Below are 7,654 nucleotides of genomic sequence, written 5' to 3'. Positions count from 1 at the left end.
CAAATCAAAAACAAAATTTGAAAATATCTCAGCGTGAACCAAGGCTCAACTCACCTCTCGCAATATGAGTTGATTTTTTGAAAAATATAAATTGAAAGAACAGAAATTGAAAATACCTCAGCACATCCTGAGGCTCAACTCACCTCTCACAATATGAGTTGATTTTGAAAAGCAGAAATTAAAAAACAGATTTTGAAAATACCTCAGCGGGTCCTAGGGCTCAACTCACCTCTAGCAATATGAGTTGATTTTTTTGAAAACCAGAAATTGAAAACCAGAAATTGAAATTACCTCAGCGTGTCCTGATGCTCAACTCACCTCTCGCAATATGAATTGATTTTGGAAAAATAGAAATTGAAAACAGAATTTGAACAACAGAATTTGAAAATACCTCGGCATATGACTCGAGGCTCAACTCACTTCTCGCAATATGAGTTGATTTTTGAAAAATACAGATTAAAAGCAGAATTTGAAAATACCTCAGCGTGTCCTGAAGCTCAACTCACCTCTCGCAATATGAGTTGATTTTTGAAAACATGAATTAAAAACAGAAATTGAAAATACCTCGGCATGCGAGCCAAGGCTCAACTCACTTCTCGCAATATGAGTTGATTTCTGAAAGCACAAATAAAACATCAAAATACCAAAACCTGTCATTTGGTAGAACTCAGGTGTCTTTTCCTTTGATTCAGTACAGCTACCATCACCTCCTCTTGCTCTACTAGAGTACCTATATATGTCATGCATGATGTTATCATGATATGCACATGTGTCTTAAATGTCTTTATGCCTACATGATTATGCAATGCGCCTTAGGCGTGTTTGTCGTATGTCCTTTTTCGTCACAATTTCTGATGATCTCTGTTCATTGCTTCAACTCTTGACTTTCTCTTTAGGCTTTGTACCCGTCTTCAAGCTTCACGAGTAATCAACACTCAAATATCATTCTTTTGCCCCTGGTTGAACTTTGTCCTTGCTTTGAGGCTCTTGTATTTGTCAAATTTTCATCCAGGTAATGCTTAACATTTCTTTCATTTAGAGTATATCATTTCATTATTCATCATGTAAAAAGACCACATAATGAGATGTATGAAAATGGTCAGGTAGGGACAAAAAGGTATCATAAAGAATAGTAAAAGGTATCATAAAGAGGAAGGGGATCGCATTCAACAGATACAAATGTTCTAAATATTCAACACATGAACTCTTCCACGTTTCCTAATCAAGAATCCTTTCGAGCATGGCTTCTTGCGTAGGAGATTTCGAGCTTTCAGAAATGTTTCAAATACTGTAGTCTTGCTATTTGACCCACTGTTCAAAACGCCTTGCTTTTTAAACCCAGTGTTTGTTTCATTAAAACACCCTTTCGGGTTTTCATCCTAATTTTTCGTGTTAATCAAGATGCCCTTTTCGGGTTTTCACCCTGATCCCCCTTTTTTTTTGTTTGTAATGCCCTTTTCGGGTTTTCATCTTGATTTTCTTTTTAAGCATAATATTTCTTTATAGCATCTGAGTTCACTGGATTAGGTAACTCCTTCCCATCCATCTCGGTGAGAATCAAAGCTCCACCCGAGAATGTTTTCTTTACGACGTATGGTCCTTCCCAATTTGGTGCCCATTTTCCTCGCAGGTCCTTTTGTATTAGGAGAATCTTTCTAAGCACGAGTTCTCCTTCATGGAATTCTCTTGGACGTATCTTCTTGTCATGGGCCGCGATCATTCTCTTCTGGTACATCTGTCTGTGACAAATTGCCTTTAAACGTTTTTCTTCGATGAGGTTTAACTGGTCATATCGAGCTCGAACCCATTCTGCTTCTTCTAGTTTCGATTCCATTAAGACTCGTAGAGAGGGGATCTCACCCTCGATAGGTAGCACAGCTTCCATTCCATAGACCAGAGAGAAAGGAGTTGCTCCCGTAGATGTCCGCACAGATGTGTGATAAGCATACAGAGCAAATGGTAGCTTCTCGTGCCAGTCTTTTCATGTCTCGGTCATTTGCCCAATAATCTTCTTAATATTCTTATTGGCCGCTTCAACCGCTCCATTCATTTTTGGGCGATAGGGTGATGAGTTATGATGCTTTATTTGAAATTGCTCACACACCTCCTTCATCATCTTTTTATTCAGATTCATGGCGTTATCTAAAATGATTCTTTCAGGCAGACCATATCGACAAATGATTTCCTTTTTCAAAAACCTGCAAACTGCAGTTTTCGTCACATTGGTAAATGAAGCGGCTTCTATCCATTTTGTGAAGTAATCAATAACCACAAAAATGAACCGGTGTCCATTAGAAGCTTTTGGGGAAATTGGCCCTATAACATCCATGCCCCACATAGAAAAAGGCCACGGAGAAGTCATGACGTGAAGGGGCGAAGGGGCTACATAAATTTTATCACCATAAATTTGACATTTGTGGCTTTTTCATGCAAAAACAATGCAGTCACTTTCCATCGTCAACCAGTAATAACCGAGTCTCATGATCTTCCTGGCCATAGTGAAACCATTGGCTTGTGTCCCACAAACTCCTTCATGGACATGTTCAAGTATTTTTCTAGCTTCAACAGCATCTATGCATCTCAAGAGTACTTGATCTTTTCCTCTTTTGTACAGGATGTCCCCATCAAGAACAAATTCCGCTGCCATTCTTCTGATTGTTCTTTTGTCGTTCTCATTTGCTTGTTCGGGATACCTTTGATTCTTGATATATTCTAAGATGTCATAGAATCATGGCCGTCCATCTGGCTCTTTTTCAATGCTGAAACAATGTGCAGGGACTTCATATATACTCATTTGAAGTGGCATTATTTTTGTTTCTCTGTTTGCTTTGAACATTGAAGCCAAAGTGGCCAACGCATCAGCCAACTGGTTTTCTTCTCGTGGGAAGTAATTTAAAGTTATTTCTTTGAATTCTTTAATCAGCCCTGCCACGAGATCACTGTATTTGACTAATTTTGAATCTCTCACTTCCCAATCTCCACGGATTTGGTATATCACCAATGCTGAGTCCCCGTACACTTCTAGGGTTTCGATGTTTCGTTCAATAGCTGCACGAAGTCCCATGATACAGGCCTCATATTCCGCTATATTGTTGGTACAGAAGAAATTCAGCCTGGCAGTGAACGGATAATGGTTCCCTTCTAGTGATACCAAAACTGCTCCAATCCCATGCCCCAAGGCATTTGATGCGCCATCAAAGCTCATTTTCCATGACTTTTCTTTTGACGACTCGCATTCTTTTTCTGTAATACACATCAAGTCTTCATCTGGGAAATCAAATCTCAATGGCTCGTATTCCTCTGTTGTTCGAGTTGCTAAGAAGTCAGCTATTGCATTCCCTTTTATCGACTTTTGGCTCACATAGACAATGTCGTACTCTGACAATAGGATTTGCCATCGTGCCATTCTTCCAGAAAGTGCAGGTGATTCCATCATGTACTTTACTGGGTCCAGCTTTGAAATTAACCATGTCGTATGATACAACATATATTGCCTGAGTCTCCGAGCTACCCAAACCAGAGCGCAACAGTATTTTTCTATGGATGAATACTTTGCCTCATATTCAGTGAACTTTTTGCTGAGGTAGTAGATCGCATTTTCTTTCTTTCCTGACTCATCATGTTGCCCCAGTACGCAACCCATTGAATTTTCGAACACAGTCAGATACAATATTAATGGTCTTCCTAGAGTTGGTGATACTAACACCGGGGGACTAGACAAATACTGTTTTATCTTGTCAAAAGCCTCTTGGCACTCCTCGTTCTATTCTCCGAGATTATGTTTTCGAAGAAGTCAAAAAATTGGGTTACACTGATTGGTAAGTTGAGCAATGAATCGAGCGATGTAGTTCAACCTCCCTAAAAATCCTCTGACTTCTTTTTGTGTACGCGGAGGTGGTAGTTCTTGTATGGCTTTTATCTTATTTGGATCAACCTCGATACCTCTTTCGCTGACAATAAAGCCTAGCAATTTTCCTGAGGTAGCCCCAAACGTACATTTGGCTGGATTAAGCTTCAGCTGGAACTTTCTCAGTCTTTCGAACAATTTCCTGAGGTTCTTAACATGCTCTCTCTCCCTCTTGGATTTGGCGATCATATCATCGACGTAGACTTCTATTTCTTTGTGCATCATGTCGTGAAACAACATCACCATGGCCCTCTAATATGTTGCCCCAGCGTTCTTTAATCCAAACGGCATCACCTTATAACAGAATGTTCCCCACATCGTTATGAAAGTAGTTTTCTCCATATCCTCAGGAGCCATCTTTATTTGATTATAACTCGAGAATCCATCCATAAATGAAAACAATGAATGTTTGGCTGTGTTATCCACCAATGTGTCGATGTGTGGCAAAGAAAAATTATCTTTAGGACTTGCTCGATTCAGATCGCGATAATCCACACATATTCGTACTTTGCCGTCTTTCTTCGGTACTGGGACTATGTTTGCTACCCATTGTGGATACTTGGAGACTTGTAGAAAGGCAGCATCGAATAGCTTCTTGACTTCCTCTTTTATCTTTAACAGCATTTTAGGTTTCATTCATCTTAGCTTCTATTGAATGGGTTTGCATTCTAGTTTCAGTGGGAGTCTATAGACCACTACATCCTTATCCAATCCTAGCATGTCCTGGTATGACCATGCAAATACATCTTTGTACTCATGAAGCAAAGCGATCAAATCATGTTTGGTGTTATCTGAAATGGAGGTCCCAATCTTCACTTCTTGCCTCTTTTCTTCATTTCCCAGATTTACTATCTCAACGGATTCTTGATGAGGTAGGATCTGTTTATCTTCTTGTTCCACTATTCTTAGTAAGTCAGGAGACGAGACATAGTCTTCAACATTTTCCTCAGCTTCGAACTCTCCTAAACAAATAGCTTTCTCGAAATCAATTTCAAGATTTGTAACGGGTTTGTTCATGTCGTTGATATCTGAGCACCTGAAAGTTGATGGAAAAGAAACTATAAAGGAGCATCAAAGTATTGGGACCAACAAGCATAATGGCATGATGTGAGATATATGCAATGACAGGCTGTGAAAAGAGGGAAAAAGTATGAAGTTAATAAGAATAAAAAGACCATGACAAAATGCATCTCCATTAGTGTTCATTTAAATGAAAAAGAGCGAATCATAAGCTCTTACAAAAGAATCCCTACTATTACTTGGGGACACACAAAAAAAATAGTGTTAACGTTGAGCATTACTCTGGAGAAGACTTAGAAACTACAAGGAGCTCTACAGCAGTCCAATTGTTCAGAACGAATCTAGAAGGACAAGGGCGTATCATTGAAACATCTTTACTTGCATTATCTCCTTTGTCAATGACATTTATACTGACATTCTGAAGACCTTTTTTAATTAACAACAGCATGTTTCGTAGATTATCTTGTCCGGGGTATATCATTCCTGCAGATGTAAATGTTTTTGACAAGGGAGGGTACGCTATGGGCTCCCATTCCAATTCTCAGCCTAAAGCTCTTGAAACCCTCCTTTCTTGTTCTTTCTGAAATTGTTTTCTTATCTGTCGTATATCAGGTTGGAACCCTAAACTGTATCGAGCTTTGTGATGCACTGGCTTTAGAGCCTTGACTATTCCTTGCTGAAATTTTTCAAAACTTTTCCTCGCTCGGGCTCCTCTCCCCACAGTCAGCTTGATTCCCACCTTGGTATTCCTTGACAGCTTAGGTACGGGAATTTTATTTCCTTCAGCAACAAAGGTAGCATTGATAAATTCAAGGGATCGGAAGGAACATTCTATTGCATCATTGTTTACTTCGAGATATGATGCATCAGCAGAGATAGATGCAACAATGTCTTCTTCACCCGAGACGGTGACCAAACAGCCATCCATGATAAACTTTACTTTTTGATAGAGAGATGAGGGAACTGCCCCAGCAGAGTGAATCCAAGGCCTTCCTAAAAGGCAATTATACGAAGGCGTAATGTCCATGACCTGAAATTCGATGTCATATACATAGAGGCCCACTTCTAGAGGAATTTTAATTTTTCCCATGACTTCTTGTCTTGTCCCATCGAATGCTCTTACTGTAGAGTAACAAGGCCTCAGATAAGATATATCAATTGGAATTTTAGAAAGCGTGGCCAAAGACATGACATTGAGTGCCGACCCGTTATCAATGAGCACGTTCGGTATTATGTAGCCCTTGTAACGAGTCGTAATATGCAGTGCTTTTACTGAGCCTCTACCGTTAGGCGGTATCTCGTCATCACTAAAAGAGATGAAATTGTCTGCATTCAAATTATTCACCCACCTATCAAGCTTTTCGACAGATCTGTTGTTGGCCACATAAGCTTGATTTAACACTTTTAACAAAGTATTCCGATGTGGTTCTGAATTCAACAGTAGGGACAATATCGAGATTCGTGCCAATTGTTTATTCAATTGTTCCACCACATTGTATTCACTGTGCTTGATAAATTTTAAGAACTCTTGTGCTTCCTCCTCATCCACAGGTTTTTTAGTTTCTTGCACGGGTGGAGCTTCCTGCTCGACTTCAGCCTCGGCCTCATGCATCAGTGCATTTCCTTTCTGCTTCAAGTCATTAGCTTTCTTTATTGGTTCGTCCACTTTAGAATAACACCTCCCGCTGTGAGTAAAATATCCTACTTCACCAACACTTCCAGTCATGGCTTTGGATTTTTCACCTTCAGGTATGATAATGTTGACATCATATTTCCACGGTACTACCTTGGTGTCTTTGTAAGGAAAAGGAGATGGTACTTCGATTATCATCTTTGGTTTCACTTGTTCCTTTTTTGTATTATAATAAATCACCAATGGTCAATCAGCGCTATAAGGGGAGATTGTTGATTGGCTGTTAGAAGAGCATACTTCTTCTTCGTTGGCTTTTTTCACTTTGTTAAAGATCTCGATCTCCTTATTGTCCATCATGTCTTGAAGCAGTTTTTTGAATCCCTCACAAGACTGAGTGTCATGCCCTTCAATATCATAGAATTCGCAAAAACTTTGACCTTTTACATTTCCTCCTTCGAATACTCTGTTAAGATGACAGAGCAACCTCTTTTCAACTAGTATCTCCCAGATTTTCTGCAGAGGTGTTCTTATTTCAGAAACCCATCTTCTACTTTGTCGTTTGTCCTCTTCTATTACCACACTCACATTCCCTTCAGTATGGTTGGGGAGTGGATTTCCAACCGTATTGCCAGCACCATCAAATCCTAGAATACCCGCATCAGTAAGACCTTGAACCCTTCTTTTAAAAGCTAGACAATTTTCTATAGAATGCCCCTGGTTTCCAGCGTGGTACATGCAACTAGCATTAGGATCGTATCATTTTGGGTATGGAGGCTTCAGAGGTGCCATATAATGTGGGGATATCAATTGTTTCTCCAAAAGTTTTGGGTACAATTCCCCATACGACACAGGGATAGGAGTAAACTGCGGTCTCTCGGGATTGGGCCTTGCTGATATTGGTTCATTTCTGGGTTGGCTTTGAATAGGTACAGAGTTTTGTAAGAATGTGGCAACGGGTCTTTGGTTGTTCGTGGCATAGACAGGGTAAGAAGGGTAATGAGGTGGGGCTTGATAGTGAGGGCCTTGGGGAGGATAATAAAAGTTTGGAGGTGGGAGATATCAAGGTCGTGGCTGAACTGGGTAAGGATTAGAAG

This window comes from Gossypium arboreum, chromosome 3, assembly GCF_025698485.1.
Source record: "Gossypium arboreum isolate Shixiya-1 chromosome 3, ASM2569848v2, whole genome shotgun sequence".
Lineage (NCBI taxonomy): Eukaryota > Viridiplantae > Streptophyta > Magnoliopsida > Malvales > Malvaceae > Gossypium > Gossypium arboreum.
The sequence above is the reverse complement of the archived record's forward strand: the minus strand, read 5'-3'. Positions refer to the sequence as shown.